This window comes from Festucalex cinctus, chromosome 16 (genome assembly GCF_051991245.1).
Source record: "Festucalex cinctus isolate MCC-2025b chromosome 16, RoL_Fcin_1.0, whole genome shotgun sequence".
Classification (NCBI taxonomy): Eukaryota; Metazoa; Chordata; class Actinopteri; order Syngnathiformes; family Syngnathidae; genus Festucalex; species Festucalex cinctus.
In genome coordinates this window covers 5188559-5214700 of record NC_135426.1, presented here as the reverse complement: position 1 = coordinate 5214700, position 26142 = coordinate 5188559, and positions in this window count along the sequence as shown.

The window sequence follows — 26142 nt, the reverse complement described above, 5'->3', positions numbered from 1 at the left end:
AAGACTGTGTTTACTAGGTGACTTAACAATAACTGAGCTACCATGTAAACAATCTCAATCTATATTTATAGCCCTTACTATTGCTAAAAAAATAATCCTTGTCAATTGGAAAAATAAACAATCTCTAAATATCGACCACTGGTTAAACTTACTAATAAATTATATCTCAATGGAAAAAATCTTTGCCTTAAATAAAAATCAAGTATCAAGATTTAAACAAATATGGTCTATGTACATAGAATATTTTAATCTCAATTTGGCAACTTAATCCTGCCAAGATTCTGCCTGTTAACGAGAGCCACCACATCGTTACAACTTCTGTTTTCGCTGCTCCTGTATTTGGTATTTTGTATCTGATTGTTTTTATTTTTATATAGTCAGGAACCTAGTTGCTGCTAGTGGGCTCGAGCATACCACACTATACGACACTATACTCAATAACTCCTTAAGATCTATTTCTAGTGGGCACTAAGCATCAACACTTGGTGTTACTGCATGCTAATTAGTCAATTTTCTTGACGCCGTCCCCTGTGGTCGGGCGGGGGTGGTTCTGCCCCCCCCCCCCCCCCCCCCCCGTTGTCTGCTCGGTGACGGTTGCGTCTTGGCCGCTCCCTGGGCCCCCTGTGGGGTGCGGTGTTGGGGTGCTTCCCCTGGTGCCCGGGGCGGTGCCGTCCCGGCGCGGTCCGCTGCTCCGTGCCCGGCGGCGCGGTTCGGGGTGGGTGGGCCTCCGGTGTGCCCCGTGGTTCCCTCTCCCCTCCCCCTTCCTCCCCCCCGTCGCCTCTCCCTCCTCGCCTCCTCCCGCCCATCCTCCTCTGCCTCCCGGTCCCTTTTCCCTTGTCGCCCTCCCTCCTCCTCTCCCCCCCCGCCTCCTGCCCTGCAGCCGCCCTTTCGCCTTCTTGTCGTCTTCTCCCCGCTTCCCCCGCCCCCCCCCCCCCCCCTTCCCTGTCTGCCCTGCGGCCCCTCCCCCTCCCTCTCCCTGGGCCTGGGGCTCCCTCCCCGGCCCGGGCGTCGGGCTCCGGGGGCCGGGCGAGGGTTTGGGGCCTGCCCCACTCCGGTATAACTCCTGGCGCCCCGGGCGGGCTCCGGTGGCCGGTGGGCTGTCCGGTAGCCCTGCTGCGCTGGCTGTCCGCCCATTGTGGTGCCGGGTGGATGAGGTGGGGGGCGGCAGGGGGTGGGGGTGCTGGGGGGCGGGCGTGCCACCTACACCCGCCGGGTTGGGTGAGGCCCCGCTGGTCGCTCCTCTTACTCACTTCACTAGCTTGCACTATACACTTTGTAAATATACACATAGGGCACACAACACATTTCTTGGTGGGGTGGGGAAGGGTGGAAACACCGTCTTCACCCTTCAACTCCCCTCCAATTTTAATGCACCTCACGTCCAAGGGGAGGGGTGAGTTGGGGCGGGGAGCCATCAGAGGGGATGGACTGCAGTGCCTGGCAGCGCTGTGGTCCCCCCCATTTGTGTCCCTGCCCCACCACTTTGTCCCTCCATTCCCTTTTTTAATGCACCACACATATACATATTCATTTTTTTGGGGGGGATACGGGTGTGTCGGAGTAGGGGAAATTTTTTCCCTCTGCTCCGACTCACCTGCTCCCAATTTTAATGCACCACACGCACACACACAAAAAAAAAAAAAAAAAAAAAAAAAAAAAAAAAAAAAAAGGATGGATGGATGGATGAATTCATATGTATAACAGAGCGTATCGTGTTCCACAAGGTTCCATTTGGGGGCCTCTGCTGTTTTCATTGTGTTTCATCTTAACTCATTCATTCGCCCCCATTTTTCTCTGAAGCAAACCTATGGAGTTAGAATCATGCCAAAACCCCATAAACACAAAAAACGTGATCTACGTACACAAAACGTGATCTACGTACACAAAATGTGATCCACGTACACGAAACGTAATCCACGTACACAAAACGTGTGTTCTACGTACACAAAACCTGATCTACGTACACAAAACCTGATCTACGTACACAAAGAAGCATATCTTCAATTACAACAACAACTAAATGTTTTGCATATGTAAAAAGCAATTCTACAATTACGGATACAACTCACGTGACTTTTGGCAGTGATATTCTGCCGAGCAGTTTTACGTGCCGAAAACCCATGATCCACACGCGCAAAACCAGTAAACTTTACAGCAGGGGGCCTATTGAATCAGCGCCGTATTGAGAGAGCGTTTGGCCAACTCGTTGAAGAACTACGCTGTGATTGGTCAACTGCTGGTCACATGACATATGGACGCCTTGTCGTTACCATGCCGCTGCGATTACGTAATGTATATATTATTTTACTGATTATTTGGTCATGTATTTTCCGCCATGTGGCCCCTGAGGTAATATGAGTTTGACACCCCTGATCTAAAGTCTTTAAAAAAAAAAAATAATAATAAAAAATAACACGGCACACCACTCATTTGACGAGGTAAAAATCTGCAGTGTGCAGTCCCACCTACATCAAATCGTGATATTTTACTTACTTTATTTAACCCTAAATCTAATCCTGCATCATAACACCACTGCCTGGTTGTAATTGTGAACAACGCCATGCTGAGTAACACGGCATAATTGCAATATGTAAGTGATAACAACAATAGAAACGCCAATTACACCAGCACCGTGGTAACGACAAGGCGTCCATATGTCATGTGACCAGCAGTTGACCAACCACAGCGTAGTAGTTCTTCAACGAGTTGGCCAAACGCTCTCTCAATATGCCGCTGATTCAACAGCGCCCCCTGCTGTAAAGTTTACTGGCTTTGCGCGTGTGGGTCATGGTTTTTCACCACGTAAAACTGCTCGGCAGAATATCACTTCCAAAAGTCACGTGAGTTGTATCCGTAATTGAAGAATTGCTTTTTACGTACGCAAAACATTTTGTTGTTGTTGTAATTGAAGATATGCTTTTTTGTGTACGTAGATCACGTTTTGTGTACGTAGATCACGTTTTGTGTACGTAGATCAGGTTTTGTGTACGTAGAATAGGTTTTGTGTACGTAGATCACGTTTTTTTTGTGTTTAAGGGGTTTTGGCATGATTCTAACTCCATACAAACCCCTTCGCTCCCAGCTGTTCTACTGGATTTTGACTGATTTTGCAAGACCCACATAATATTGTTGTATTGCAATAAAAACTTTGTTTCTATCTGTTTCCGTTTTGCAGCAATAAGCATTAGAATAAAGAGCTAAGTTTCATCATTATTCACATTCCTGCTATGCTGCCAGCTACAGTCCATTTGTTTTTACAAAACTACCATTGCTTTTAAGCCACCTCTTCATGTCAGAAGATGCATCTTCAACTCTTGTATTAAAAAAACAACATAAAAATGTGTATTTGTATAAAATTACATTTCTATCTGTTTGCGTTTTGCAGCAGTTAGCATTAGAATATAGCTAAGTTTAATCATTATTCTCAAATCTGTTTAAAACAGTGGCAAAACGAGCTTGTTGCAATGTGGCCCTGGTTGATCTCTTATACTCTGCTGCCACCTGCTGGCCGTTTTTTAATAACTTTTTTGCAAAAGTATATATACCCATCATCGCTCGTACTCATTGCACGGTTGCTTTTATTGTCCATAGAGGCTATCAAAAATAAATAAAACCAAATAAAAAAGTACATATGTTTGGATCGGTCTGATACCAGTGAACATCTTGAGTAGTGGAAAGTAAAAGAATATTCATAAATGACTTAGTTATAACACTTACAATGAGTTCACAAATTTTGTACAAAATACCGTAAGTGTTTTTTTTGTTTTGTTTTTATGCCTCAAGGACTAGGTGGCGCTGTATTTATAACAGAATTTTGTCATCGAGATACCTTCACGCCTTGACTATGAATATACATGTCAAGTTTGGGATTTTTTGAAGCATGTACCGGGGAGTTATTAAGCATATCCTTCATTCACGATACTGCTTTTAACGTCCATAGAGGCTATCAAAAATAAATAAAAAATAAATAAAAAATACGTATGTTTGGATAGGTCTGATGCCAGTGAACATTTTGTGTGGTGGAAAGTAAAAGAATATTCATAAATGACTTAGTTATCACACTGAGAATGAGTTTACAATTTTTGTAAAAATACCGTAAGTGGGGTATTTTTTTTTTTCATGCCTCAAGGGCTAGGTGGTGCTGCATATATAACTGAATGTTGTCATCGAGATACCTTCAGGCCTTGACGATAAACATACATGTCAAGTTTGGGATTGTTTGGAGCATGTACCGGGGAATTATTAAGCATATCCTTCATTCACGATACTGCTTTTAACGTCCATAGAGGCTATCAAAAATAAATAAAACTAAATAAAAAATACGTATGTTTGGATAGGTCTGATGCCAGTGAACATTTTGAGTGGTGGAAAGTAAAATAATATTCATAAATGACTTAGTTATCACACTGAGAATGAGCTTACAATTTTTGTAAAAATACCGTAAGTGGGGTATTTATTTTTTTCATGCCTCAAGGGCTAGGTGGTGCTGCATATATAACTGAATGTTGTCATCCAGATACCTTCAGGCCTTGACGATAAACATACATGTCAAGTTTGGGATTGTTTGGAGCATGCACCGGGGAGTTATTAAGCATAGCCTTCATTCACGATACTGCTTTTAACGCCCATAGAGGCTATCAAAAATAAATAAAACTAAATAAAAAATACTTATGTTTGGATAGGTCTGATGCCAGTGAACATTTTGAGTGGTGGAAAGTAAAAGAATATTCATAAATGACTTCGTGATCACACTGAGAATGAGTTTACAATTTTTGTAAAAATACCGTAAGTGGGGTATTTTTTTTTCATGCGTTAAGGGCTAGGTGGCGCTGCATATATAACTGAATGTTGTCATATAGATAGCTTCAGGCCTTGACTATAAACATACATGTCAAGTTTGGGATTTTTTGGAGCATGTACCGGAGACTTATTAAGCATATCCTTTTTCAGTGCAAAACACAAATTTTGATGCCCCGCCCTCATCATATAGTATTTCGAAAAGTCAAGATTTTTCCCCCTGTCGTTGGCTCAGGTCTTGACATGGTCCAGGTCAAGTCTTCACTCAGTCGGATGAAACGTGTAGGAGAAGTGGGCAAAAGTATGCCCCCTGTAAATGTGCAAAAATCGTCAAAAATGGGACATTCAAAAATTCGTAGCTCACTTCCTGTTCATTTTAGCATATGGGTCCAGGAGACTTTTTTGTAGGTCTTGGGCTCCCTCATACACCTAAAAATATCCGTCGTTCTTGCTTAAACGTACAACCGGGGCTGCTTCGTTAAAATTTTCTAGGGGGCGCTATTGAGTCATTTTTGTAAAAATAGCACAATCGACAATAAAATATTGCTCATTTTACCAGGCCAGATGTGTGTGCCAAGTTTCATGAGTTTCTGTGCATGTTTAGACCCTCAAAACCGACGTTGTTTTCTTGGCGAACAGCGCTTAGTCACGCCCACAGCAATTCGCGAAAACTCACAAACTTCGTGTTGTGACATCATGAAGACCGAAACCCTCATCTGAGCAAATATGAGGTAGGTCCAGTTAATGTGTTTGGAGAAAAGCATTGAAGAAAATTCATAAGAAAAAAAATTGCCACTAGGTGGCGCTATCAATTAGATGAAATATAAGTTCGTAGATGTCTTTAGGGCTGGACTCTCATCAAATGTGTGAAATTTTGAGAAGATAGGATCATCTCGGTCAAGTTAATGCAGCTTTTATTGTCACGAAAAGTCTTCAGACTTTGCGGCACCGTAGCGGCCACGCCCTTTGGCGAAAAGTTACAATATTTGGTGTGGGGCATGATCAACATCTTAAGGCTTTTCTGACCAATTTTCAACTGGATCCCTTCAACGAGCTCAGCGCAGTAGCTAAAAACGTAAAGTATGATATTTATTGTTACCACTAGGTGGCGCTATATGTATAACTGAATTTTATCATATAGATGTTTTCAGGCCGTGACTATTACGTTGCCTGAGAAGTTTGAGATTTTTTGGAGCTTGAACATGGGAGTTATTAAGCATTTGCTCTTTCTGGACAAATGAAATATTAAAGGCAATATTTGATGCCCCGCCGCCGTCATATAGTATTTCGAAAAGACAAGATTTTTTGCCCAGTTGTTCTCTCAGGTCTTGAGATGATAAATGCCAAGTTTGAAGTGAATTGGATGAAAAATGTTTGCAAAGGGGGAAAAAGCATGACCACAGTGAATGTGCCAAAATAGGCCAAAATTGGACATTAAAAAATTCATAGCTCACTTCCTGTACATTTTAGGAAATGGCTTCCACTGACTTTTGTGTGCGTCTCAGGGTGCTACACGTGCCTGACAATTTTCGTAGCTCTAGGTCAAACGGGCCTGGAATGGTTTTTATTTTTCTACGCTAGGGGGCGCTATAGAGTCGCATTGTTATGACAACTACATAATATCAAATTTTTCGCCGGGCCCGAAGAGACTGCAAAGTTTGGTGAGTTTTCGTAAATGTTTAGGCCCTCAAAAATGTGATCGTTTACGGAGAAGAATAATAATAACTAGAGCTGCGAGTAGCTATAAAGGGCCCTCGCAGCCCAGGCCACGTTGGGGTACTTGCACGTTGGGGTACTTGCACATTGAGGTACTGGCACATTGGAAGCAGAATTTCTTTGAAAATGGCATGATAAACATGTGGATTTTTTTTTTTTGCCAGGTGTGATGAGTGTGTCAATCTCAATGGGTTGTGGTGATTGTTAAGATCTGCAAAAATCAGCGTCTTTTTTTATTTTTAGGCAATAAGTTGCCCTGATTGGTATTTTTCGTAAAAGTATATATACACACATCATTGCTCGTACTCATTGCACAATGTTGCTTTTATTGTCCATAGAGGCGATCAAAGAAAATGAAACTAAATTAAAAAAGTACATATGTTTGGATCGGTCTGATGCCAGTGAACACATTGAGTGGTGGAAAGTAAAGGAATATTCATAAATGACTTAGTTATCACACTTACAATGAGTTTACAATTTTTGCAAAAATACCGTAAGTGAGGCTTTTTTTTTTTTATGCCTTAAGGACTAGGTGGCGCTGTGTTTATAACTGAATTTTGTCATAGAGATACCTTCAGGCCTTGACTATAAATATACATTTCAAGTATGAGATTTTTTGGAGCATGTACCTGGGAGTTATTAAGCATAGCCTTCATTCACGATATTGCTTTTAATGTCCATAGAGGCTATCAAAAATACATAAAACTAAATAACAAAAATATGTATGTTTGGTAAGGTCTGATGCCAGTGAACATGTTGAGTGGTGGAAAGTAAAAGAATATTCATAAATGACTTCGTGATCACACTGAGAATGAGTTTACAATTTTTGTAAAAATACCGTAAGTGGGGTATTTTTTTTTTCATGCCTCAAGGGCTAGGTGGCGCTGCATATATAACTGAATGTTGTCATAGAGATAGCTTCAGGCCTTGACTATAAACATACATGTCAAGTTTGGGATTTTTTGGAGCATGTACCGGAGAGTTATTAAGCATATAATTTTTCATTGCGAAACACAAATTTTGATGCCCCGCCCTCATCATATAGTATTTAGAAAAGTCAAGATTTTTCTCCTTGTCGTTGGCTCAGGTCTTGACATAGCCCAGGTCAAGTCTGAAGTCAGTCGGATGAAACGTGTAGGAGAAGTGGGCAAAAGTATGCCCCCTGTAAATGTGCTAAAATCGTAAAAAATGGGACATTCAAAAATTCGTAGCTCACTTCCTGTTCATTTTAGCATATGGGTCAAGAGACTTTTTTTGTAGGTCTTGGGCTCCCTCATACACCTAAAAATTTTCGTAGATCTTGCTTAAACGTACAACCGGGGCTGCTTCATTAAAATTTTCTAGGGGGCGCTATTGAGTCATTTCTGTAAAAATAGCACAATCCAGGATAAAATATCGCTCATTTTGCCAGGCCAGATGTGTGTGCCAAGTTTCATGCGTTTCTGTGCCGGTTTAGGCCCTCAAAATTGGTGTTGTTTTCTTGGCGAACAGCGCTTAGCCACGCCCACAGAGATTCGCGAAAACTCACAAACTTCGTGTTGTGACATAATGAAGACCGAAACCCTCATCTGAGCAAATATGAGGTAGGTGCAGTTAATGTGGTTGGAGAAAAACATTTAAGAAAAATCGTAAGAAAAAAAATTGCCAGACGGTGGCGCTAACAGTAAGATGAAATATAAGTTCGTAGATGTCTTAAGGGCTGGACTCTCATCAAATGTGTGAAATTTTGAGAAGATAGGATTACCTGGATCAAGTAAAAGCAGCTTTTATTGCCACGAAAAATTACCAGACTTTGCGGCACCGTAGAGGCCACGCCCTTTGTCGAAAAGTTACAATATTCGGTGTGGGGCATGATCAACATCTTAAGGCTTGTCTGACCAATTTTCAACTGGATCCCTTCAAAGAGCTTGGCACAGTAGTTAAAAGTATGACATTTATTGTCACCACTAGGTGGCGCTATATATATAACAGAATTGTATCATATAGATGTTTTCAGGCCGTGACTATTAAGTTGCATGAGAAGTTTGAGATTTTTTGGAGCTTGTTCATGGGAGTTATTCAGCATTTTGTCTTTCTGGACAAATTAAATTTTAAAGGCAATATTTGATGCCCCGCCCCCGTCATATAGTATTCCAAAAAGTCAAGATATTTTGCCCAGTTGTTGTCTTGGGTCTTGAGATGACACATGGCAAGTTTGAAGTCAACTGGCTGAAAAATATTTGCAAAGGGGGAAAAAGTATGACCACAGTGAATGGGCCAAAATGGGCCAAAATTGGACATTCAAAAATTCATAGCTCACTTCCTGTACATTTTAGGAAATGGCTTCCACTGACTTTTTTGTGCGTCTCGGGGTGCTACACGTGCCTGGCAATTTTCGTAGCTCTAGGTCAAACGGGCCGGGATTGGTTTTTATTTTTCTACGCTAGGGGGCGCTATAGAGTCGCATTGTTATGGCAACTACATAATATCAAATTTTTCGCCGGGCCCGAAGAGACTGCAAAGTTTGGTGAGTTTTCGTAAATGTTTAGGCCCTCATAAATGTGATCGTTTACGGAGAAGAAGAAGAAGAAGAAGAAGAAGAAGAAGAATTCTTACAAAAACAAGAGGGACCTCGCAGCAGTCGCTGCTCGGGCCCTAATAATTCTTACAAAAACAAGAGGGACCTCGCAGCGGTCGCTGCTCGGGCCCTAATAATAATAATAAGAAGAATTCCTACAAAAACAATAGGGCCTCGCAGCGGCACCGCCGCTGCCGCTGCTCGGGCCCTAATAATAATAAGAATTCCTTCAGGAACAATAGGGACGTCGCAGCGGTCGCTGCTCGGGCCCTAATAAGAATTCCTTCAGGAACAATAGGGACCTCGCAGCGGTCGCTGCTCGGGCCCTAATAATAAGAATTCCTTCAGGAACAATAGGGACCTCGCAGCGGTCGCTGCTCGGGCCCTAAATAAGAAGAATTCCTACAAAAACAATAGGGCCTCGCAGCGGCACCGCCGCTGCCGCTGCTCGGGCCCTAACAATAATAATAATAATAATTCGAACGAAAAACAATAGGGACCTCGCAGCGGTCGCTGCTCGGGCCCTAATAATAATTTTTACAAAAACAATAGGGACCTCGCAGCGGTCGCTGCTCAGGCCCTAATAATAATAATAATAATAATAATAATAATAATTTTTACAAACACAATAGGGACCTCGCAGCGGTCGCTGCTCGGGCCCTTATAAACATACAAATACGTATTTGGGAGCATGGTAATATTTAAAATAGAACATATTTATATGTTTTTGGGAGCAAGTGAGTTAAGAAAAGAGCAGTGGTTGTTTGAAAGTGCTGTACAAATCTAGAGTTGAGTTTTGTTGCATTTGAAAAAAAAAAATCGTATTTTATTTCATTTTCCCATAAAGAAGAGTTCAATGAATGTGCATAGGAAACTGGGTGTGGGTTTCTGTTGTAGCGCACCTGTAATCAAACACTCACCTGACCAAACACAGGTAGAGTTGAAATTAACTGATTAGAAAAGCAAATGTCTTCTCCTTGTGTTGTTTATATTGAGTATTATGTACATTTACAAGTGACTATATGCTGCATCAAAATACGGCGCAACATTCCAACTATGAGATATGAATCAAAACAAACTTTTTTTGTTTGTTTATTGTGATGGATTACCTCATATTGTGTAAGATGTGTAAAAGTGCTGACTCGGGCTTTTGTTTGCCTAATGCAGTTTATTTAGTTGCAAAAGGCTCGAGATGGTCAAAGCTGGAGATGTTGCATTCATCATCACAACTTGCACCAAAGATCTGCATATATTTGGTTTGTCATCATAAATATACATAACAAATATGCATTTTTTTTTGTCACTTTCTCCGCTGGGCTGCATTTTTGTGCTCAGTTGAGTATTTGACCTGAATTGAGTCAGTCAATCGTCTTTTTGTGTTTGTTTCAAGAATTACCCGCCGCTGTGTCAGCTGTCACAATGAGGGTGGAACGAAAATCTGTTTTGTTATTTTTTGTTTTTTATCGTGGAACTATATTAGCTAAATTTGCCATTTTCCGGCGTAACGCATTGAACTTGAACGTGGTTATAGATGATGATAAACGCTCGACCGTTGGTGGCCGCATGTGACAGTCCGCCTTGATATCAGCTGGGACTGTGGATGACAAGCAGCAGCTAAATGACTTTTTTTTTTTTTTTCTTCTTACCCGCCGCCGATTTCTGAGCAAAGACAAATAATGTGGACGAATAGGACGGCGGAGACGACATTTGGCAACGCGGTCGACCTTCAAGCGATGATGTGGGGCTGTCAGACGCTTCACGCTTGCCTCACTGTTTTGTTTGGCAACAATCCAAATATGATGAAACGTTCTGATGGAAAAGCCGTAACCTTTGTAGAAAGTCTTCATTTACATGATTTTCTTTACTTTGTGATTTCTGTCCATCAATCTTCGTCTTTTAACTCATTCAATCCCAAAATGTGCAAAAACATTTTTAAATATGTAGTCTTTCCCTCCCAAAAACATGTTTACACAGTTTTTTGTTTTTGTTTTCTTCTTTATGTGAGAGCATACAGAAGGCTTTGATGCAGCTTCAGACATGAAGATGTGGCTTAAAGCAATGGTAGTTATTAAAAAAAAAAATTAAAAAAAAATCATTAGGTGATTGTAAAGTATTTGTAGAGTGCAGAGTATAAGAGATCAGCCAGGGCCATGCTGCGATAAGCTCTTTTTGTCAGTGTTTTCACCAGGAATGTGAATATTGATGAAGCTGAGCTACATTATCATGCTAATTGCTGCCAAACGGATACAAATATACTTTTTTTTTCCTGATGAAAGAAGAGACTAATCGTTTTTTTTTTTTTGTTTTTTTTTTTTTTTGGTAGGTTCCATGTTTTTATAACACAATATTCTGTGCCTAGCAAAAACAGTCAAAATCCAGTAAAACGGCGGCAAGTGAATGTTAAAAATCAGCACTCGACTTTCCGAGACAGACGAGAGGAAAAAAATGCAGCTAATCAATTGTACATGTGCTGATTAATTTTAAACACAGAGGTCAAGAGCGCTCATTATTTGTCGTAAAAGATTTAAATGAAATTCATATTCCATCCAGCCGTATATGAATCGATTCCAAAGGAAAATGTTTGCATGCAGGAATAAAATGCATCAAGAGGCAACAAGGCTGCAAGGAGGCGAATTTTGAATGTATTTATGCAGAGGCTTTTTGCATCCCAGATTGCTCCAGTGTCAGTGTGACACATAAAGGGTTATATATATTATATAAAAATATAACAGCTGCTGTTGCTATCATCAAAGCAAATGTTTCTCTATGAGGCAAAAGGTTGTCATATTGTTTCACATTTTCTCCATATGCTAAACTCAACACTAAACAATTCTTTTTAAAAAATTGTGTTGGTTGCTACTCTTAGTTGAGGTTTACTGTCCAAATAAACATGCAACAAATAATTTTGTATTTCAAACAATCACATAGGTTTACCTTAGGAAAAGCCACTTAGCTTAATGCTAACAAAGACAGACAATATTACAATACTCACAGGTGAATATTCTCACAAAAAAAAGACATAAAAATACTACTACTACAGCTGACTGAGAAGTTGTGACCATCACTTGCATGTAAAGCCATATGTCCGTCTTCTAGTGCCCCCAGTGGCCAAGGCTTGCACACGCCGAGAAGCCGCACATTGCAATGAATGAATGAATCATGAGAGCTTGAATTCTCTACAATATATAAATGTTTTTACAAAGGTATGCAGTGCTAGTTTACTTTTTTTTTTTTAAAGCACACGATACAAATATCTTTTTTGGGGGGATGATGGGTTAATTAATAGCTTTTTCAACCATTCCAGTGGGAAAACTTGATTTGAGTGTTTTGGGTATAGGCCCAATTACAATTCCGAAATTTGGCAGATTAAAAGTCGAGATAACCGATTAATCTGCAGATTAATTAAAAACAATGAATAAACTTGGTCACTTAATACAACAATAAAGATATGAATTTACAGCCGTGACTTTTGACTGTTTTACAAAAAATTGTGTCTTTAGGTATTTGTTTAATTTACCCTTCTTTTTTGGATGTTTGCACATTCAATTCAATTTCATTTCATTCCTTAAAAAAAGAGAAATGACAGCGAGCGGTCAGGACGCCTTCAGTATAATAATTCAGCAGCATATCCTTGTGCTATATGTATTTTTACAGTAATTGAACAGGTAGACTGAGATGATTTTGTTTTACAATCCAAGATTGTTCCATAAACTGACACCTTGAGTTGAAATACTTTGCTCTATATTTTTTTGGGGAGGAAAATATCTGTTCCTCTTAATTTATAGTCACCCCCCCCCCTTTTTTTTTTTAAATTCAATTTGTATATTAACTTTTAAAATTTCATGATGGGCTTTAAACATTATTTTGAGACGGTTAAACTCCATCAATTCATTACACTTTAACGATTTTAGTTGTATAAATAATGGATTAATTTGCTCTCTGACTGTATCCGCAGCCGCAAACAATACTATCACATGACAATATGATTTAACTTATTTTAAAAGAACTAATATCTGCAAATTAAATTGGTCGGCTGATTAATTGTATCAAAGCAAATATGACCAGATTTTTGTGTCCAAACAACCCCAAAGCAGTCTGAAGGCGATTAATTTTGAATTTTGTGCGATTAAACAGAAAAGTCAACGTAAGAACTGAAGACTATTTTCCTCCATGCTATCGAGCTGCATGTTTGCACCTTGTCTAAACAGGTTTATTGGCCAATAATTAACATGGAATTACTTATTACTCAATTCTCCGCAATCAATTGCCCCAGAAAGCCTCCATACTAACGCGGCAGAGAAATTCTGGATGGAAACTGTGACCGCATCAGTCTGCTGCAGACGTTGATAAGACGAGCCACGCATATGGAAAGCGGCGGGGCAAGTCTTCCTCTGCAAGCCTGATTTAGTTCTGCTCCAGAAATGCACAGAGTGATGAGTTAATCGCAGGCGTGTCCATCGGCGCTGACCGAAGGCCTCCGAGGAACCCAAAAGGACAGATCGATGATCATCCGTTTGGCCGGAGTCGAAGATGGCAACTGAAGCACGGCGCCGTCCAAAAAAACCCCAAACGTGGACGTGACGCGATCATGGCGGTCGTTTTATTTTGAAGGGAGATAAACGCGCGTCGCCTCTGTGGGATGTTCAATGACGCGTCCGTCCTGCGCGTGTTAGGCGTTGATAAACACTCGCTCAATGATTAAAAAGGTCAGGACTACGCTGGTGCGCATTTTGTGGTTGTCACAGTGTTGACATCATGCCTCCGTATGTGCTGGCGTTTGTGTGAAAAAGAAATAATACAAGCGTGTTGTGTGTCAGGAAGCGCACACGTTTGACACTTTGAAGGTTTTTCCCACACAAGGCTCCATCTTGCTGGCTAAAACCTTGACCATACAACACCAAGTTGGACTAAAGGCTATTGTACAGTATATTGTGGAGCAATCAAATTCCAATACTTTTGCTCACTTGAAAAGTGGTTGTTTTTCAATGATTCATATTAGCTTTTGTTCGTGAGAATGAAGTGGACAAATGCTGATGAAATAGTGGTGTGCAGTACTGCAAATTTTGGTATCGATCCGACACCATGTAAATACTAGGGATGTAACGATAAGGGCAATATCGTGATATCATATTAAAACTGCCACAATATCAATATCGTCGTCATCATTCTCACAATATTTAAAAGGAACACATCTGTTAAAAAAAAAAAAAATCAGGTTGTTTTCCATTTGTGCAGTTCTAGCACCCTCTAGTGGCTAGTTTATTAGTGCAATTTAATTTTCATTAGGGATGTTTTGGCCTATGTTTAAAATCTATGCTAATTGTCAGATGAAGGGGAACCTAATTTGCTTGTGAAGGTGGTTTATATGCATTGCTGTTATGTACAAAAGCACAATATTGTGCTTTTTTTTTTTTTTACAATTGTGATCTTTTTTAAATATCGCCACCCTCAACACAATATCATGATAATTATCGTATCATGACCTTCATATAGTAATGTTTGGATATCGTTCCATCCCTCGTAAATACAGGGCCAGTATCGCCGATATTGATACTTTTTGAAAATCATAGTATATATATTTTTTGTTGAAAGGTGTATTCAGGCCTGCACTCAAGGACACTGTACAATTTAAAAACAATTTAATTATCGTATCGAGGCCTTCATATCGTGATATCGAATTGTGATGTTTGGCTATCATTATATCGCTAATTGATACTGACTTGGTATCGATAATATCGATTTGGATCGATCCGCCCACCTCTATGATGAAAACCACATGATTAAAAAGTTGACTCCATACAAAGTCAGCTCTTTCGGATTATTTCCGAACAGAAGTCAAACTGATTTTTTATTTTTTTTTTGCTGGCTTGAGGGAGACTCTGGGGGGCTTTTGTTGTACCTTTCCCCTTCACTGGATGACTTTTGTAAGAGTTTGCAAGACACGCTGTGTAGTTCCCCCTCCGTCAGCCTCAGGGGGGGCACCTCTACCTACGGAGGACGACGGGCACCTCCCCGCTCCTCCGTTTGAACCTTTTGTTGCGGTCGCGTCTCGGACTGCCGCTGCCGGCTTTGAACTCGACTCAAGCCAAATTTCGGCTGCGGAGCGAGCGGCACAAAAGCTGTCGACACCATTTGCTCTCTAGCAAGGCATCGGTCTCGATTTTCAAGCAAGGTGAGGTGGTGCGCTTTTTTGTCAGATGTTGCTTTGCCCTTCCCCTGCCTGTCCCGCTTCACAAGAATTGACATGCCACTTGCGATTTCCTCACTATTTCTCGTCTAACTCGCCAGGATAGATTTACAGCGCGCCACCATACCAAATTCATTTATTTCCTATCGTCTTTGCGTACCTGTCCTTGGATAACCTGCCCACCTTTCTGCCTCCCTCCCCCTCCAGATTTCAGCTGAGTGACTGTTTGAGATGGACATAATGAGACAGGTCCATGCAGGCTGGGAGAAGGGAGGCCGGGGCCCAGCCGTAAACAAGGTGGAAAACAATCAGGTGAGAGGGTACACCGCCTCTCTCGTGGGAGGCCCGACGCCGACAAAAAAATAAAAATAAAATAAAAAATAAAGACATCATTTTCGCCCTAAAAATTACGTTTGACTCTCGTTTGCTTTCTCACCATTTTTTGGTTTTCAGGCCTGTCATCATTTGCCATAAGATGCAAATTTGATCATCCAACTTGAGTAATATCTTATATCTTCATAGTCTGTGACCTTTGTTGGAGAATAAACCAGAATTGAAAAGACAAATATGTATACAAGGTGATAGAGCTTGAGGGAAAAATATGGTAAACAGATTTCACGGCCTTGAAATGAATTGGTCCGTCCCATATGCCTCTTAGTATGATTACGTTGAAATTTAATTTCACGATAGGACAAACTAAAAGTGGAAGCAAAAAAACAAAAAAAAAAAAGCTTTATGAAAGTCTTAAAATTCAATGTTTCATGAAATCCTGTTATGATAGTTTTGCATTTTGATTATATCATAATCGAGAATTCTATCGATTAATTGGATGCAATTTTATTTTACATGTATTACAAAACATGTTCTTTTCCCCTCCGATCACTGTTTAACAGTTCATTATTTTTTAGCAATTAAAAAAAACAACTTGACAACAAGTAAGCAATATCACATAAGAGGGATTGATACTTAACTGTACTGAAGAAAATTCTCAAACGGAATCAGTCACCGGTTCAGTCATCGTTCTTCAAAGGAAGTGCAAATGTTTGCAAACTTTGATGAAACGCTAACCACAATCAGTCTACTGATTACAGTTCCGACAGAATTACTGTTGAGAGGCTGAAATTGGAGGATTTGGAAATTTTTTTGGTAATCAAAACAACTGCCCGACTTAAAATAGTTGTCAATTATATAATTGATTAGTTGTTAATAACCGTATTTTCCGCATTATAAGGCGCACCTTCAATGAATGACATATTTTAAAACTTTTTCCATATATAAGGCGCTACAGTAGAGGCTGGGGTTACGTTATGCATCCATTAGATGGTGCTGCGCTAAAGGGAATGTCAACAAAACAGTCAGGTCAGTCAAACTTTATTAATAGATTACAAACCAGCTTTCTCACAACTCCATTCACTCCCAAAATGAACAAACAGCTGTTTTATTATTTTCTCTGAGGTAAAGTATTAGTATCAGCTAGTGATCCAAGATGGCGGGATCTTCTGCGCATGCGCGTCACCGATCGTGCAGGGTCACCGACAGCGTCTTGACAGCGAGACCTGTTGCGGCTCAATATTGATCCATATATAAGGCGCACTGGATTATAAGGCGCAGGGTCAGCTTTAGAAAAATTTGAAGGCTTTTAGGTGCGCCTTATAGTGTGGGAAATACGGTAATTGATTAATTCGGACAGTTCAAATATGTTTTTTTTTTTTTTTTATTTTGGTATAATTTTTAGTTTACTATGGATACCTTTTCATTTGTTTTTTTCCCATTTTGTCATTTTTTTTCCATTAAAAGTATGTAGTAGGTTTTTTTTGTTTTTTTTTTAATTATACAGCACAGTATATATTTTTTTAATTTGTTTTTTTTTTCATTTTGCTATGATTTTTAGATTATTATGAATACTTTTTCATTCATCATATATTTTTTTCATTTAGAGGCATTTTTTTCATTAAAAGTACGTCTTTAAATTTACTTATTAAATTTACTTATTATACCGCAAACTATAATTTTTTTTCATTTATGTTTTTTGTCTTATTTTTAGTTTATTATGAAGGTATTTTTATTTTATTTTTTAAATTTACTTATACCGCACAGTATATGTGTATATATATATATATATATATATATATATATATATATATATATATATATATATATTTTTTTTTTTTTTTTATTTTTAGTTTTTTTTTTCATTTATTATGTTTTTTTCATTTTGGTGTGATTTTTTGTTTATGCTTTTTCATTCATCATTTGTTTTTGTTTTTTTCACAGTCATTTATTCCATTAAAAGTATGTTGTTGTTTTTTTTTATTATAAAACAGCACAGTATATATTTTTTTCATTATTTTTTTTTCATTTTGGTATGACTTTTAGTTTATTATTTACAGTCATTTTTTCCATTAAAAGTATGTGTTTTTTTTCTTGTTTTTTTTTTTTAAATTTACTTATTATACAGCACAGTATATATTTTCTATCTCCGGAATGCAATGTCGTGGAGTGACAGAGTTGGAAAGGCCTCGTCGAGATGAATCCGCCGATGCCCGTATGTCCCCTGTCGGACGTGTAAGGTTCGAAAGATACGGCTGAGCAAAGACCCCCAAAAAATAAACAAACCAAAAAGCACGCTGTAAAAAAAAATAATAAAAAAATTAAAAAATGAAAAGCACGCTGTAAAAAATCCGCAAACCAATGAAGCCGCGAAACATGAACCTGCGATCAAACGAGGGATTCGTGCGACAAAACATGAGTGACCATGTTGAAATATTAACACGAGCTCAAATGTTTGTGTCACATTTTTGCACTCGTCTGTCTCATTGTCAAAGTACAAACGATGAAAAAATGAATAAACCCCCGTGCCTGAAAATCGCAATTAACGCCCTTCTTTCAATTGTCACATCTTGCCTGAGGTTCATTATCGCTTTGGGAGCATCAATCACCTTTGCAACAACAGTGTTAAAAAAAAAAATAAATAAATAAAAATCTACCGGCAGAGGTTAAAGGAGTAAGTCAAAAATGCAAATCCAAGATGTAATTGCGGAAATAGCAATTGTGGGTAAGAACCTCCCCGCCTGGGGTGTGTTGTCTGAGCACTCGTCATGAAGCCTTGGCGAAGCGACGCTCACTTTTTCCGAGCCTTCCACAAATGAGCTTCATGTGTTGATTAGCGCAGCACAACGTTGCGAGCAGCACTTTTCAAGTCCACTAATTGGACAGTATGCCAAAAACATTTTTTGGCCTTCTTGGATTGTCAGAGCTTTTTTTTTCTAATTGGTCGAGCTTCGAATGAAAGTAATTGGGCAAATTTGTGCACACGATTCTTGTCATCCATTTGTGGATCATTAAATGATGCAGCTTGGCCGCTGTGTGACAAAATTCTCCTCATTATTACGAAGCAGCATAAATAAGAAAAACAATATTTGCACCATGCTGTAATTACTGTATTTGATTTTTGTTTGTTTATTTGTAACAATGTTTTGTTGTCGTGGCCTCGTTTGCCAGCCTTCGGCGAGCCTTTGTGTTCTACCCAGCTGTGTGTCGTGCTTTTTTTTTTTTTTTTCTTGTTACAGGGTTGTTTTTACTTTATCTCGGCGCTATAAAAAAAAGTTCTTTGGAAATGTATTGGGCTTTGGCCTTGAGACAACTTTTGTTGGGATTTGAGGCCATCTCGCTGAAAAGCAAAAGCAATCTTCAGCAAAGCACACAAAATCTAAAAAAACAACAAGAAATAAAATACGTGCGTGTGTTTAAGATTCACTATTAAATGCTCTATGCAAAAAATATATTAAATTTCGGCTCCAAATGATCATGAACAGTGACTAAAAAAACAAAAGAAAAAGTCTACACACCCCTGCCCAAATGGCTGCTTATGTCACCATTTCCCACCTTTAATGTGACCTATAAGATGTGCAACTGGGATCATGTGGTTGCATAAGTGTGTACACCCGTTCGTAAGTACAGATGTGGCAATATTCAGAATTGACCTATTACATTCAAAGTTGTGTTAAATGGTAGTCTGCGCACACCTTGCAACCATTTAAAGACCTTCTGATGAACCCCCAAATAGACAGTTCAGATGCTATTGTAGGATTTTTTTTTCTTTCAATTACTAGCTAATGAAATAAAGTTTTTCGGTATTATTATTGATGAACACAACATGGAAATCACATATAGTATATGTCAAATCTAAGTTATTACAAACTGTAGCAGAATGCTTTGTTATTGTTATACAATTCATTCATTGTTCCATACATGACCTATTGCATTGAAGTGTGGGGGTGTGTATCCAAAACCGACACTGATTCCATCTTCCCTTTACAGAAACGTGCAATTTGCGGTTGCGGATACAGAGACCACACTAATACATTATTTATACAAGTAAAAAATGAATTGATGGAGTTTAACCATCTCAAAATAATGTTTAAAGCCCGTCATGAAAGTTTACCAGTTAATATACAAATTAAATAAAAAAATAAAAAAAGGGGGGGGGGGGGGGTGAGTATAAATTAAGAGGAACAGATATTTTCTCCAAAACAAAATAGAGAAGAAAACAAATAGAACGATGTAGCTCAACTCAAGGTGTCATTTTAAGGAACAATCTGGATTGTAAAACAAAATCATCTCAGTTGTATTGTATTGTATTTTAAAAAACTCGACAAAAGCTGGAAAAATACATATAGCACAAAGACATGCTGCTGAATTATTTTACAATATTGTTATATTGAAAGCGTCTTGGCCTCTCACTGTCATTTATTCTATGTTGATTTTTTTTTTTTTTTTATTATTATGGGCAGATAACTTAAGTTTGACTTCTTTCTGTCCTTTTTCATTTCTCTATTTTTAAAGGAATTAAATTAAAAAAAAAAAAAAGGCTAACAATGACTGATATTTGTTGCTAATATAGGCCACAATAATGGTGGAAAAAGTTTAGAACTAATCTATGTTGGTCTAATAATTTTTTATATCACACAAAGCTGGCAGGGCGGCACTTTGGTTGAGTGGTTAGTATGTCCGCCTCCCAGTACTGAGAATGCAAGATCGACTCCAGGCTTCAGCCTTCCTGGGTGGAGTTTGCATGTTCTCCCCGTGCACACGTGGGTTTTCTCCGGGTACTCCGGTCTCCTCCCACATTCCAAAGACATGCATGTCAGGTTAATTGGGCGCTCTGAATTGTCCCTCGGTGTGCTTGTGAGTGTGGATGGTTGTTCGTCTCTGTGTGCCCTGCGATTGGCTGGCAACCAGTTCAGGGTGTACCCCGCCTACAACCAAAGCCGGCTGGGATAGGCTCCAGCACCCCCGCAACCCTTGTGAGGAGCAAGCGGTTAAGAAAATGGATGGATGGACAAAGCTGGCATTTGAACAGGGGTGTGCAGACTTTTTCTATCCACTCAATGCAGAATACTGGCTCTATATGAAAACATGCTAAATTACAATCTAAGCGATGGAACCGACCAACGAATCTCGACAGCGCTTGTTTAAATCTTGTTTAAACTCCTCACCTTCGTTCTGCACAGACAAAGCGAATTTCCTCAGCCTCTGTCAAACAATGTTTTCACTGGCTGCCACTGTTTAATTAAGAGGAGGTGTGCAAGACACGAGCGCACACGCACACGAGCGCTCTGGTTGTATGAAGGAACTCCTCCGCGGGGACTCGATTGGTTTCGGGGATACTGGCGTGGCGTGGGCGGGCGGGCGTAAGAAGAAGAAGAGAAGGCAGAAAAACGTTGGCCAGCCAAATGTACGGTGCTCCACCGACACACGCATCACCCCCGAGGGAGTGCAGGCAAAGAATTCCTCCTGGAATTTTCTCTCCCTCTCTCTCTCACTCTTGCTCTTGCTCGCTTTCTCACTCTCGCTCTCGCTCTTAACGCTCCCCGCCGTTCTCATTTTGGTCATGGTAATTCATCATGGAATATCAAAAGGAGCCTCATAGAAATGAAGGCCTGTGAAGAATTGGTTTCCGCCAGGTGCCGCCATACTTATTGAACCCTCTTGACTCCCCGTCCCATGAATGTGGCAGCATCTATTATGAAGAGACATGGAAATATTGTACTTTCTTGTGTTTTACCGTGATTTACTTTCCTCCCTTCTTCATTTTTTGTCTTCCATTTTTATGCCATATACATTGCCCTTCACCTTAAAGGGACACTTGACTCATTGAACAATTTTCAGCAGTGAAAAGTTCATATTTTGTCCAGAATGAATTTGATAACTCCATTATTTTTCATACATTCATTCATACTGGAGCTGTGCAATTAATCGAAATTCAATTACAATTTCAATTCTTACACTTCACAATTACGTAATCGGCATAATCATAAACAAAACTGAAAGATTATTAACACTCATTTTGAATTGTTTAAATGTACATATTTGCACTTTTTTTTTTATTTTAAAATAAATAATTTAATAAATAGTGTTTGGTCCAAAACGAACTTACATAATTAAGTACCTACCTATATTGTTTCAAATATTTTTAAAGGGAGACTTGACTCATTGAACAATTTTCAGCAGTGAGAAGTTAATATTTTGTCCATAATTAATGTAGTAACTTCATTATTTTTCATGTAATATTTATACCTTTATTAAAAAGTCATTTTTCTACTTGTTGTCGACTGATGATGACATCACCTGTGCTGAGGAAGTAGATAACGACCAATCATGGCTTAGTTTACTGACCAAACCCAGAAAACAGGTGAGCCATGATTGGCTGTTGCCTACTTCCTCAGCACAGGTGATATCATCAGTATCAAAAATAATGAAGTTACCACATTAATTATCAACAAAAATGTGAACTTTTTTACTGCTTAAACTGTCTCAATGAGTCAAATATCCCTTTAAGCGGATACTTCTTAGTCTCGCCAGAGTCGTGAAGTTCAGAAGGTCGGGAAACCAGAGGAAAGATCAAAGGAACGAAAGATGAATCAAAGTGAAATCCAGCACCAACCAGACACCACTAAATTCCAACAGATTAGGGATGACTTTCCTCCCTTCTAACATCCTTCAAGTCACATCACGGAACAATTGTCCTTAAGAACCAGCAAGCCCTGATCTCAACCGCAATTCGTCACCAGAAAATCGAAGCCACATGCTATTTATTGCCTGTTATGACGTCTTGGTCTACCTTCACTCAAAACAAAGGACGCCGTTGGATCTGAGCGATCCTCACTTGACTCCAGAGCGCCAGCGGCTCGGAACGCCATCTGCCATTTGCGAGTGCCTCGGAATCTTCCCCGTTTGCCTGGCACCGGCGCGCGGATCACACAAAAGCACTCGCACGCCAAGTCTTCCGGTCCAAAGATCTGACCGACGGCGCGAGCCGTCCTCCGAATATTGCCGTATTGCCAAGGGCAAAAAAACCCCCCAATTATTATTTGTTTTCCATTTTGAAATCAACATTTACAAACACAATTATTCATTGATTTCAAAACTTATTTAATAACCAAAAGTCAACTTTAAATATAACTGGAAAAAACTACCCGAAAATACTGTAAGTATAGTCAAATAATATCAAATAATCAATTAAAATAAATACGAGGCCGCTCTTTCTGTGTGCATCTTGGCCTCTTGGGGGCATTGTGGTCCCGTGCGCAACACCTGTATGGAGATACATACTTGCATTTAGATAAGAGTAGAAGAAGAAAGGTGAGATTCAGCTTTACTCTATGGGGAATATGCCACGGAAGAGGCGGGACTTCCGACTTCCGTGATTTTGCACATGAGTTTGGTTCCGGTCCAGGTTGCGAACGCGCAACCGAGGGGAACAAAGTCGGAAGCACAAGTATTTTGACGCAGCCCACACGTCGAAACCGAACCGGAACCAATGCTGATGTGCAAAAACAGTCCCGTTTCTTCCGTGGCATATACCCCATTCTCTTGTTTTTTACAAGTTAGGAATGATTCATTTCATTATTGTTATATTAACTTTATGCATGTGTTCCAACACCATTTGTGTGTGAATATTTGTTATTAGAAGGAATATCTCATGCAGCACTCAATGCTAACTTAAATTAGCATGTCAGTGGGATTTTAGCTGCCATTAGCATTGGTGATGTTTCTAAAACGGTGTGTTTTACACGATTTACACAATGTAGATTATTATTTTTATTGTGTTTTGTTTTACAGTAAACTCCAACTGGGTCAACATTGTCAAGTTAAAGTTACAGTTAAAGATATTCTGTCTAGAATTAATGTGAAAACATTATTTTTCATGTACTATAAATAGTAGGGGTGTTAAAAAAATCGAATCGGCAATATATCGCGATATTAAATCGTGCAATTCTCGAATCGATTCAATAGGCGGCTGAATCGATTTTTAAACTTTCATTTTTAATGTAAAAATATTCAACAAAACGTCTTACTTCGGGTTAGGGTTCACACCTTAAGCATGGAAGAATGTTATATTGATGGAACATTAAACCTTAATATTTTATTTCAATGCTGTTCAAACACGAAACAGATTACAACCTGTATAAAGGCATCAGTATGCTTCTGCGAGAGGCTCGCGTGGAGGCGTCACGTAGGAGCTCCGCTCGTGCGTTTGCCTTCCGACTTGTGCGTAATATACATCTGTGTCTGCTGGAGTTTCACACCAAGTCCCGCTGTCGCTATGGCTGGGACGCCACAGAGTGGCGATTCCTCGGCATTTTATGACGGATTCAGGAAGTTCAATTTAATTCAGAAACACGAAACAAAGCCGGGGGGGAGAGTAAGTTCATCACCGTGGCAATTAATTATTGCCAATTTGCACCGGTGTCGGCCGTAAACTCGCCAATACACAACAGCCATGCGCTTAGCGAACACAGTTTTTGTTATTGTTGTTTTCCGCCTCTCGTCCCAGGCACATATCCACATGCACAGCCGTCGTCTCCGAGCAGGAAGTCGATTTGCGGCGCCAGTTGCCTTCATGGAAACTATCTGGGCGGGGGGCGGGGAGAGAGAGAGAAAAAAAAGAAAAAACGCCATCGAACGGACCAATCAGAAGCGAGCTACGCCCCGCCATCTACGGCGTTCAAGGATTGGCGACGTGTGCACCGCAGCCGGCCACGAGCGACGCGGCACTTAAAATTCATGGCTCGCGTTGATCATGTGACCTACGGCGATCATCAACGCGAGAGCAAACGTGGAGGCATAAATTAGGCTTAAGACTTAAGTTTCAGATAAATAAAGAATACATTTTCATACAAATCTTACACTGGACAAGTTTACTGATTAGTATTTTCTAAATATGAAGTAAAAAAAAAAAATGCAACAATCGACTTCGTATCGGGATTAATCGGTATAGAATCTAATCGTGACCTGTGAATCATGATACGAATCGAATCGTCAGTTACTAGGCAATTCACATCCCTAATAAATAGTTTTCAAAACGCCACTTGCTGTCGACTGAAGATGACATCATGCGTGCTCGGGAAACAGGTCATGACCAATCATGGCTCAATTTGCGAATGTCACATGACCAAACCCAGAAAACAGAGGAGCCGGTATTACCTGTTAACTGAGCACCTGTCAGCAAGTGGAAAACTGTCTTTTTAAAGATTGAAAAATAATCGTGATCAAATTTATTGTAGACAAAATATGACCTTCTTACTCCTGAAAAAATTGAGTCAAGTATGCCGTTTTTCTTTGAAGCACGATTGAAATTTGACGAAGCCTTAGTTTCAGTTGAAAAGGTTCAATGGACAATCGACGATTCTGTCTGAGCTCCGATCAACAACTCTCGGGTCACCTTGCTAGCACAAACACCAAAAGTGCAAATGCAAGCAGAAACAAATGTGTCCAGATGTTTTTTTTTTCTAGGCGTATTAGTGCCTAAATTCAATTGCCACTTTTCTGTCGCCATCTTGACTCCGCAGGCTGCTAATTGCATCACTCTTGGTAAATTAGACCCACCGCTGGTTTGAGATTTGTCAGGACATGACGACACTTTCATTTCATTTCTTTGACTCGACTTGATCAAATCCGCAACTGGCATCAGTTGAACCCGAAGTCGGCACGCACACACTTCAGTTAAGCAGCCGGGCGTCGTCCGAATTGAGATGTCGAAGATTCCGCGGCCTAAGGAACAAAAGCAGAGTCCAAGTCGGGAGCGAGATGAAGAGAATCTGAGAGATTAGAGCTGTCTTTCCCGACGTCTTTCAGCACACAAGCGAGGCCTCCACGCGGGATCAACCACAAAGTCTCTAACGGAGGCTAGAGAACTTTTCCACTCATCGGCTGTGGGTTTGAAACGGGGGAGTTTGAGTGGGCGGGGAAGGTGGGGCATCGGAGAACTTTCCCTGAACTCTCCTCGGCTTTGTGTCTCCTACTTTCATCTCGGGTCACTGTCAGTAGAGGATTTATCTTGTTAAAAGCGCAGCGTAGATGAAACGGGGTCTATTGCGGCAAACTTGGGGTTACACCGGGGATAGCTTTTCTTCCTCGTATACCTTTTTAAAGTCGCTTTCCTCTTTGTGCTAAATACGTGGCATTTCCCGGCACCGTCAACCTGTCGTTGGCTAATTAACGAGCGTGGGGGGGCCCCCTAAAAGTGTCAAAAGGAAAAATGTGTGTTACCCAGAAAGAAAATGAATATATGCTCTGGACTTTAGTGGTTCAGCCGTTGAACAACTTGGAATTCAAACTGAATCTGGGAGGAAGTTTGGAAAAAAAAATACAATGCATGCCTCAAAAGCTTGCCTCCATGATTGTGGTGGTTTTGCTGCCCACAGTAAAAGGCCAATTGAAAAAATGTTTTACTGTACTGGGACGGTCAGAATCTGGTGTTGATTTGATTTGATTTTGACTTGATTTTAATTTGATTTTTGATTTGATTTAATTTATTCAATAAATAAATAAATAAATACATAAATTCAATATAATTTATTGAACATATAAACATACAAAC